This window comes from Galeopterus variegatus, unplaced genomic scaffold (genome assembly GCF_000696425.1).
Source record: "Galeopterus variegatus unplaced genomic scaffold, G_variegatus-3.0.2 Scaffold8230, whole genome shotgun sequence".
In the NCBI taxonomy this organism is placed as follows: Eukaryota; Metazoa; Chordata; class Mammalia; order Dermoptera; family Cynocephalidae; genus Galeopterus; species Galeopterus variegatus.
The window spans coordinates 50877-61032 of record NW_007734341.1 but is presented as its reverse complement, the minus strand read 5'-3'; positions in this window follow the sequence as shown (position 1 = coordinate 61032).

The window sequence follows — 10156 nt, the reverse complement described above, 5'->3', positions numbered from 1 at the left end:
GGCTTGCCCTGACGGCAGCTTGTAGCCAGGTGACCTTGGGCAAGTGCCCCCACCCTCTGAGCCTCCATTTCCTCATTTGTACCACGGTGTGGGTACTGACTACCTCCCAGGCAACGCAAGGACGTTCTCTGTTAAAGCACTCGGAACACAGTAAAGAGCTGTACAAAGGCTAGACAATATAATCGTTAGTGTTCACTGTTCAGAAAAAAAATCTTGCTTTTCATAGACAAACCTCAATGAACAGGAATCACGTGAGAAATGGTTCATTAAAATTCTGGCAGAATTAAGTTCAAACAGGCCCTCCTGGTACTCACGCAGAGGGCCTGATTGATAAACATCATGAGGGCTGAACAACAGAGATGCAGAAATGGTGGCCAGCTTAGGGTGGGACATGAGGCCGGACCTGGGCTGACCCCTGGGAAGTTGCTTTTTAAAACTAAATTCCATAAATGTTTACAGGGTTTTTTTGGTTTTGTTTTTCCTAAAAGAAAAGTTAGCAACTTAAAAAAAAAATCCTCTTGTTTTAAATTCCAGTTACCCATATTCCCAGTTAAATGAGGTTTTTCCCTTTTTTTTTGGCTCCAGCCTAAAATATTTGATGGATACGGGCCCTGCCTCCGCCTCCCCAGCAGCCTCCCTGCCTCTTCCTGCTGCCCACCCGGGTCCCCGTAGACACTTTGGGCAGACTTCCCATGTGGTCAGCCTGACGTCTTAAATTTAAAAATCATCACCCCAGTATTCCAGTAGATATAGGACTATTCTATATAGGACACAATTTCATTGTGTCTTGCAGTAAATCTGTGTGGTCAATTGAGGGTTTAATGTATTTTTTAAAGTCAGCCAGAACCTAATTTTCAGAATTTCATTATGAAGGTCAACAATTTATCTGGCTGACTGCATAGACGAGGTAGTGAGGAAAACAGGTTTCCAGAGTAATCCCGAGATGAAGGAATCAGTAATTAATTACACTTTCTTGTGGTAATTATTTTTGGTAAGGACCCATCCATACTGCAGGCAGTGAGTCTTTTATATGGAAGAAGAAAACATTTCCTTCCATATATTTGCTGATGGTTTACGTTTTTCTATAATTTCTGATTTGAGGTTAAGGCAAGATGTCTTCTTTTCACTAACTGTTGTATTTTTCCTATGACTTTTAAAAAGCTGTCTCCCCTAGACTCTCCTTTGGGCCAAAAGTGCCTCCTTTGAGGCCATCTGGTGCTAAGCCCCCTGGCATGAGGCATCCCCTTCCTCACCTCAGGCTTCCCAGCCACACCCACAGCTGTCCTGGCCCACCCCTGCCAGGACTCCTAGCACACTCTGGTGCCTTTTACCAAAAGAGGTCACTTGCCACCACCCAGGACCTCTCCTGGGCTGACTGGTTAGTCATTAGTCCCACAGTGCACCATTTTTACATCCCTGTGGCCTGCACGTTTTTTGTTTTTGGTGGCTGGCCTGTACGGGGAACGGAACCCTTGATCTTGGTGTTACGAGGCTGCACTGTAACTTAGCATCCCTGCTGCTCACTTCCCCTCGTGGATCAAGCAGATGGTGACAGAAGTTAGAGGGTTTCTACCTTCCTGCTGCCTTTTGGCACTTTACCAAATGGTTTCCAGAGCCCCTTAGCAGTCTCCCACCCCGCCCTCCGAGAAGCATGGCCCCCAGCCCATCGCGGCAGATGGTGCTCTCGTCACCGCTCTGCCTAGCCCTGCCCCATCTCATTCTGGCATCCCCTCCCGATTTCTCACCTCCGCGCCTCCATACGCCCTTGCTCTCTGTTCCCTTTCTTGTCCAATTCTCTCTTCATTAGCTTCTCCCCCTCTCCCCCCCACACCAGGCTCCCTCCTGTCCCCTGTCCCCATCTCTTTTCGTCTCCATCCCACCCTCCTGCTCATCCCTCTGTCCCCACCAGCTCCCAACACTTCAGTCTGCTGAGCACCCTTACCACTCACCTCTGCAAAACGACTCCCCTGGCAAGAAAAAACCTACAGCCTTGTCGATATGTGTGACAATTCCGTTTTCCTGCCAAACACTCCCCGTGCCTATCATTTAAATATCCTTTAATGCATATAATTTAAATACTCTTTAATGACAGATGTATTTTAACTATATTCCGAATAAGAGAAAAAAAATGTGCACTTTTATTTTATTTTATTTTTAGTTTCCATTCTAAGTTTGACAAAACGTTGTTATTAGGTTCTACTGGTGAAGAAAGGCTTTGTTTTCTTCATTTTTTGGCTTCATGGTCATAAGCAAAGTCTCTAGGGTCTCCTATTGGTTTTAAGTTTAATATGTCACAGCAAACGTCTTAGCATAGGCCTGCAACATGCTACATCTCAGTAGAAGGCAGCAGGCTATAGTGCAGAGGGTTTCTCCATTAAAACAAAAAGGTGAAATTAGATGTGATATTTTGTGATTCTGTAATTCAGTAACTTTTCTGCTGATTTCAGTAAGTTAAACATACCCTTCCTGTGCCTATCGGATTTTGTTGTTTTTAACTACATAAGCATCTATGTTTTCTAATTTTAAGAGGTATTCTGGCTCAGGCCTGGGTTGATACCTGGCCCCTTCCCACCAAACCTGGATAAAAGGCCGTAGGAAACAATGAAGGGCTAAAACTCCCTGTGCTGGAAAAGAGCAGCAAAGTGCTTCAAGAAGTGTTTTGTTTTGTTTTGTTTCGTTTTGTTTTCCTTTTCCTTTGGGAATCTACTTGGTTTCCCTTTGGTGCATGGGTTGTTGAAATCTGGGATTAGGTCCCTAATACGTGATGAGACGTTCAGAGAAACAAAGTGCCTGGTATTTGCAGCAGAAAATAGAATGAATCTTTTCCTCGAAACCAACTCCTTGGTTTATGGCTTAGCCGAAAATAAGCAAGCCAGTTCCACAGCCCTCCAAGACCCCATGAAAGACCCCCAGTATTTCACATGAATGATCAGGGGTCTGCAGTGGTCCTGTCACCATAGCCATTAAAGTTCAGCGTGCATGCTCCAGGATGATCAGTGTGAAAATGTAAATCTCTAAGTGGTTCTGTCGCCAAAAGGGTTTACAAAAGCTGTGTTTAAGCGAAAATTAGCACCTGTGTTTTATGTGGTCCCGGAAGGTGTTAGCACAGTTCATGCAGGATGGACTGATGTCTCTGGGAATGTGACTGTGCAGGAACCATGTGGAAACATGTGCCCTGTGAGCCCTCGCCCAGCAGGGGCGACATTCTGCTACACTAATTGGCCCAGAACTATGCTGTCACCTGGCACACAAACTCGGAAGAACTGGCTGGCTCTGTATTGAGGCACAGCATCCAGTCCCCCTGCCCAAACATCGACTTAATCATAAACCAAAGATGTCGCGACTTGGAAAGGGGCCCTGGAGGAAGCCTGGTTTCTCCAGTTGTTTTTTCCTCCAAAATAGCCACGTGTGTGGGTGGGAGGCACTCACCTAGCGTTCTCCAGAGTGCATGTGGTTCCCAAGGTCAGTGTTCACAGCTCTCAGCCTGCTGGCTGTGTAGGAAGAAGCCTTCTGGGGAGCCCGGTGGCCTCAGAGAGGCTTTACACCCGATGGTGGCAACCCCAGAGCATGAAGGCCTCTGTGGGGCCCCCATGGCCCTGCCTCACATTCAGCTTCCCATTACTGGCCAAAGGGACCCCTTCTGGGCAGAATCGCTGTTCCTCAGACCATGGTTTTCTCCAGCAACCCACAGCTCCTTTAGTCTGTTAGGCCAGACTGCACCGAACACAAAGCCAGCCCATGGCCTCTTTGGTTATGATCTAAAAAAGGACTCCAAAGAATTTCAGCTATTCTATAAGTTTGAAAGCTTTCATTACAAGATAAATTAGAGAATTTCCTATCATATTTCAGTGATTTAGTAAAAATACCATTTTACCAGGAAAAAACACTAAGGGAAGGTGCCTGGTTCCCGTAATCCCAGCACATCCTTTCTGCCCAGCTGGACACTGCAGGTTTCCAGAGCACCCTGGGCTGATCCTACCAGCCTGTTTACTTGAGCAATTGGATTTTATGCATTCGTTACCTTAGCTTTTCCACTTAAAGGTTTTTCCTTGTTATTTGATGCATTTGGTGTACAGTACTTAAATGTACAGTATTTTATTTCCATGATGAGCTTCATTATGGAACAAAGTTTCTCTTGCTTCTCACAGCCTTCAGATAATTTCAGAAACGTTTAAACTTTCACACCCATTTTATCTATGTTGCTAACTTTATATATGTAAATAACTTTTGACATATCTTGATGTTTTAACTTCTGTCTCTTTTTTTATTGTGACCATTATCACTATGATTCTATTATTCTTAATTTTCTATATTTTTTCTGGTGCACTCTATTTTTTTAATTACCTTGGATGTTTTGAAAGTATGATGGTTATTTGTGTAAGCAGACATATGAAAGTGCTTTGCTTCAACAGTAAGCTCTTTGATAGATAGATATTGACCTTAAAAGATTGGTCCTATTAAATGCTACCTATGTGGTTTTCCTCCTGTTCTCAGGTGCTATTTCAACAAAACTTGTTTCTTTGCTGGATTATTCTGTCCTTTCCATTTCTGAATTTGATTTTTAATTGCCGGCGATTCAGTTTGCCAATGCCTGAATATACCAGATCAAAGGTAGATATTTCCCTTGACCATAGCATCTTTTCTCCATTTCAATGACTTCCAGGCTAAAAGTAAATGGCAAGAAAAACACCCCAAGTGGCCAGGGGTTGCCTAAGAACCTCCTGACCAGATGGCTTCACAAGTGACTCCTCAAGTGTTATGGGAGTAGGGGACAGACCCCTCAGTTAACTCATAACCTCACCGTTTGAAACTTCTTGATTCCCACTTCCCTACCTCTAGGTAGGCTTCAACTAGAACTCTATAAATATGTGGTGACACCAGGCCCTGTCACCAATGAGGCAGCACACAGAGAGAGGGGCAATGAGGTCTCGGTTCAGAAAAGAACTTCCTCCATGACCTGAGCAACTCCATCCCAGGCAGTGTGACACCAGGGGAAAGACCCTACATGGAGAGACAGAAGAGCCAGGATCTACTTCCAATTCTGCCACTAGTACACTAAATGACAGCTTTTCTGAGCCTCAGTTCTATAAAGTGCAGGGCTAGACATTCATTGCAGCTCGAATATTCTGTATGGAAAGACTCAGCTGAGCAAACCAGCTTGTCCCTTAAAATGTACCTTTGCTACTGCCCAGATGTGGAGGATTTTAGCAAACGAGAACAACTGCTCTTTTAACTAAGAGGTCCTACCCCTGGAAACCCATAGGGCCAATGACTTGAACCACAATGATGTAACAGGTATCCTAAAGATCAAAGGTGAACCTAAGAAAGCGATGTGGGAAGATCAATTACTAACTACACTAAACAAAGACTCTTCTGGGGAGGCTGTCAAACTAAAAAGATGAAACATGAAACAGTAACTGGCTAAATTAGCAAAATGGTTAGACAACAATTAGCCTGATGCACTTCAACTTATAAGGAAAAAAAAAATAGCCAGAAAATTCCCTGCGATGAAACATGAAACAGTAACTGGCTAAATTAGCAAAATGGTTAGACAACAATTAGCCTGATACACTTCAACTTATAAGGAAAAAAAAAATAGCCAGAAAATTCCCTGCTGAGGGCCGGCCCGGTGGCGCACTGCTGCAGTGCGCCGCTTGGGAAGTGCGGCGGCGCTCCCTCCAAGGGTTCGGATCCCACATACAGACCGGCCACTCACTGGCTGAGCGAGGAGCGGGGGCAACACCGAGGGTTGCGATCCCGTTGCCGGTCCCGGTCCGGTATGGGCGCGACACTGAGGGTTGCGATCCGTTGCCGGTCACGAAAAAAGACAAAAAGACAAAAAAAAAAAAAAGAAAATTCCCTGCTGAAATTGTGTCCTTGCTGCCTGTGTTGTCCTAGATTTTATACGTGATTTTGTACCTAATCTCTATGATGTAAATACTTTCCATTGTAAAAAATGTAAATATTAATTATATATTTTGTTTCATCTTTTCTAAAAAGGAAGTTGATCCAAGCAATAAATTACAAATTACAAATTATTTACATCTTGTTCTTTTCTTTTTCTGTTTTTTTTTTTTTTTTTTTTTTTTTTTTTTTTTTTTTTTTACAAATTATATACCTTGGGCTGGCCAGTTAGCTCAGTTGGTTAGAGGGTGGTGCTGATAACACCAAGGCCAGGGTTCAATCCCTGTACCAGCCACCAGCTGCCAAAACCAAAAAAAAGAAGAAATTATATACCTTTACTTTAATATCCTTCATAAGGGAAAGAGTTCCATGATTAAAGAGAGACTTTATTCCTAACTAATGAAAGTAAGATGGGGACACATAAAGAGGAAAAGATTAGGGGTCAGGAGAGTGGGTTATAGTTCTGACTCTTTCATTAACAGATGTGGGACCCTGACTAAGTCCCTTAACCTTTGAAGCTTCATCTAAAACTGAAAACAGCTGCCAGATGTTTTAAAACTCAACAAGGTAACAGATGCAAAATACTTTGAAAGTAAAAAGTTGTACTCAAAGGCATGGAATTACCAAGTCTTAACAGTCAATGTGTCCATTGGTTGGGGGATGGACATTTTATATATGGGATATTTCCATTTAGTATTTTATTTTATTTGAATTCCATTTAGGTACAAAACCAAAAAGAAATTGAGTGTAAAGTTAACTTCTGTTAGTACTTATAAAGATCCATGATTAATCACCATAATTACTTTATGAGCTTTAAAAACATTTGCAGAAGAAATAAGTTTCAACAATTTTTATCAAAACACCTAAGGGTACGGGCTGGCCCGGTGGCGCACTGCTACAGTGCGCCGCTTGGGAGCGCTACCGCGCTCCCACCAAGGGTTCGGATCCCACATACAGACCGGTTCCCGCTCACTGGCTGGGCGAGGTGTGGGCACGACACCGAGGGTTGCGATCCGTTGCCAGACACGAAAAAAGACAAAAAAAGGAAAAAAAAAAACACCTAAGGGTGAATATGATCTTCGTTTGACCAAAATTTCTTCAGCAGTGTCTAACATCCTGTATTGAAGGCTTTTTTCAAGGCAGAAATATAATCAAATGACCGGGAATTGACTATCCAGTGGGCAGGAATCCCAAGGAATGTCCTAGGCAAACTCTACTTTAGGGCCAAGGAAATCCTGAATATAACTACACCAAACTGACATGTGCCTTTTATCCTTTGTGAATGACCAAAGAGAAGCAATACAATTCTAAAGGAAGCCATGATGACTGCCAGGTTGCTTCCCACTTTAACAGACCAAAAGGCTTGACCTTGCATGCTTGCCATGTCAAAGTAGAGAGAAGAAATTGAGAACTTATGTGACTCACCCAAGGTCACTCAACATTATGTCCCCTCCAGCTCATGAGAAAAACAGCTAGGGATAATGGGACCGTCCAGGCTCTTCCCTGGAGCTGTGGTCCCACCCCCTCTGGCTGCAGCTCTAGCTGAGGGACAGGAAGGGCAGGTGGCAGGAAACTTGCTGCATTTGTCTTTCAGTCACCTACAGGTACTCCATCTTCTTCTTAGACCATCAGAAATACAATCACTGCTTTGTACAATTTGGGGGTTGGTGGGGGAGGGGGCAGGGGGTCCCCTGAAAGTAAATGCTTCCACCTCTCCTCCTTTTCCAGAAAGTAGGGTGAAGCTGGGACCCTGGAGATGTGTGTTCCAATTCTGGCTCTGCCATTAAATGTGACCATGAGCCCTTTCCGCTCTGAAGTGCTAGTACTGGGGTGAAGAATATACAAGGGTACTTCAAAAAGTGTGTGGAAAAATAGAATGAAAACATAATACTAATTTTTCCATGAACTTTTTGACATACCCTTGTAAATGCACCTTCTCCATTTTCTCTTTCCTGACTTTTCCTTTCCCACTGCTGGCTCTGACCTTCTATCAGATCCTAAATGCAAAACTGGTAAAACAGGAAGGTACTTTAGATACACAGCCTTGTGATTCCCAATCAATGAACCCAACAGTTCAGAAAATAGTATTTAAAGAAAAAGATTTAAGCTGTGTTTTGTTTAAAATGACTGATGTTTAAAAGTTCTATTTAAAAAGTCTCCAGAATGTTGATCTGTGTAACCAAATCTCAGAAAGACGGGAAGAAAGAGTGGCTGAACATTCCAAAAGCAATCAGGCAACAGAAGGATTTTATGTTAAAACATAATGTTCAGAAAAAGGTAAAATCATATTTTCATACAGATATAAAAATGGACACATGTTAAAGATTTTATTTGTCTTATATGATTAGGGAACCAGACAGATGTTTTTACCAGTTCAGAAGAAAAGTTAAAAAAAAAACACAAATTCATATGGAGTAAAGGAACATTGAGATGAATTGCAAATGGAAACAAAGTCAATTATCACTATAGGATGGAACAGAATTTACATACCTGTCAGTTACCTATAAGTTACAAAAGGCTGCAAAATAGCTGAAAGACAATTAGCAGGTCTAGAACCTGATAACCCAGAGGATATTCTATAATCAAGGCATAATCTTCCATTGAAACACAAAATATTTTTCCTACAATTGTAAAGCAATGCTCTACTTTATTAAATACCCAGACCTATTTCACAGACATTAAAACATACCATCGGGCCGGCCCGGTGGTGCACTGGATAGTGCGCCACTTGGGAAGCGTGGCGGCGCTCCCACCCAAGGGTTCGGATCCCACATACAGACCGGTTCCCGCTCACTGGCTGAGCGAGGTGCGGGAGCAACACCGAGGGTTGCAATCCCGTTGCCGGTCCCCGGCCCGGTACAGGGGCAACACTGAGGGTTGCGATCCGTTGCCGGACACGGAAAAAGACAAAAGACAAAAATAAATAAATAAATAAATAAATACCATCATTTCCAACTCATGCATTATGCTGGTAAATGTGCAATCAGAAAAACCCTTGGGCAGATATTGATGGAGCTCTGTATTTGAGTGTTAACCTTCTTGACCTCTGAATTCTCTGAGCTCTTGCCCTCTCTCTAGTCATTGTCTGCAACCCACTCCCCATCCCCATTTAGCTTGGGGCTAAGAATTCTTGACATAAATAACCAACTCTGTGGAGCTGATCAAAAGCAGATGTGGTAAAGGATGCCGGCCCTGGATCTCATAGCACTCATCACTGGGTGAGCAATAAATCTCTAAGTTTATATGGCTAGAGTCTTTCCTCTGAATTAAAGGCCCCTAACCCTTCACATCTGTGGCTGTTAACTGAGAAGAAACTCTCTGCTCCTGGCCCCTTTATTCAATGTGCTGACAGTCAAGATGCTCTTAGAATAATGAATTGCAGTCTCTCTTTTTTGACATCATCGTGTCCCGTTCAATGATACCTCATGCATATCATCCACCTTGTCTTATTAATAAGGCTGGCAGAATCTCAGCATCTTAGTCCTGGAGACATGAACTATATCTCCCACATCCCTTTTTCCAGTATTAATTTAACTAATGTGGCCACTGTATTCTTGCCATTGCCAAACAGTGGCTTCCTTAGCATTGCTAAGGAATGATCCTTAGCATTGGATCATTTCATGTTTAAATAATAAGTCAGAATATTCATTCAAGATGTGGCTATGGCACTAACAAGTTATGTGGCCTTCACCAACCCTTTATCTCCCAAGGTTTCTACTTCATAAAGGTGAAGACACTGAACTCCAAATCTCTTCAGATACTATTGTGGTATATGGTGATAGCTGGAGATATATTGTGGCCATTGACATTTTTAGTATGATGTGACCACGTTGCTGTTGACAGCTGTAAGTGTAGTTGAAAAAGGCAGTGTACAACCTCTCAGAGATAAGATTTGTGAGGTGGGGATGGTGGAGAGATTGGTTTGGATAGCCGCAACCACGTAGAGATCTCTTTCCTAGTTCATGCATCATTTGAGAAAGCAGTGAATTCCTCAAAATGAGTTGTTACATGGCATTGCCAGGGACTTGAGTTTAAACAGGCCTTGAGGAGTTTGGGTGTTGGATATTCCAAAAGCATATTTTTTTTATTGAAACATAATTGATTATACATATTTGTGGGGTACAGGGTTGAATATCAATACCTGTGTACAATATGTGATTGTCAAATCAGGATAATTAATATATTCATCGTTACAAAATGTAATCATTTTTGTGATCCTTTACCAATTTCTCACTAACCCCCTCTCCCCTTG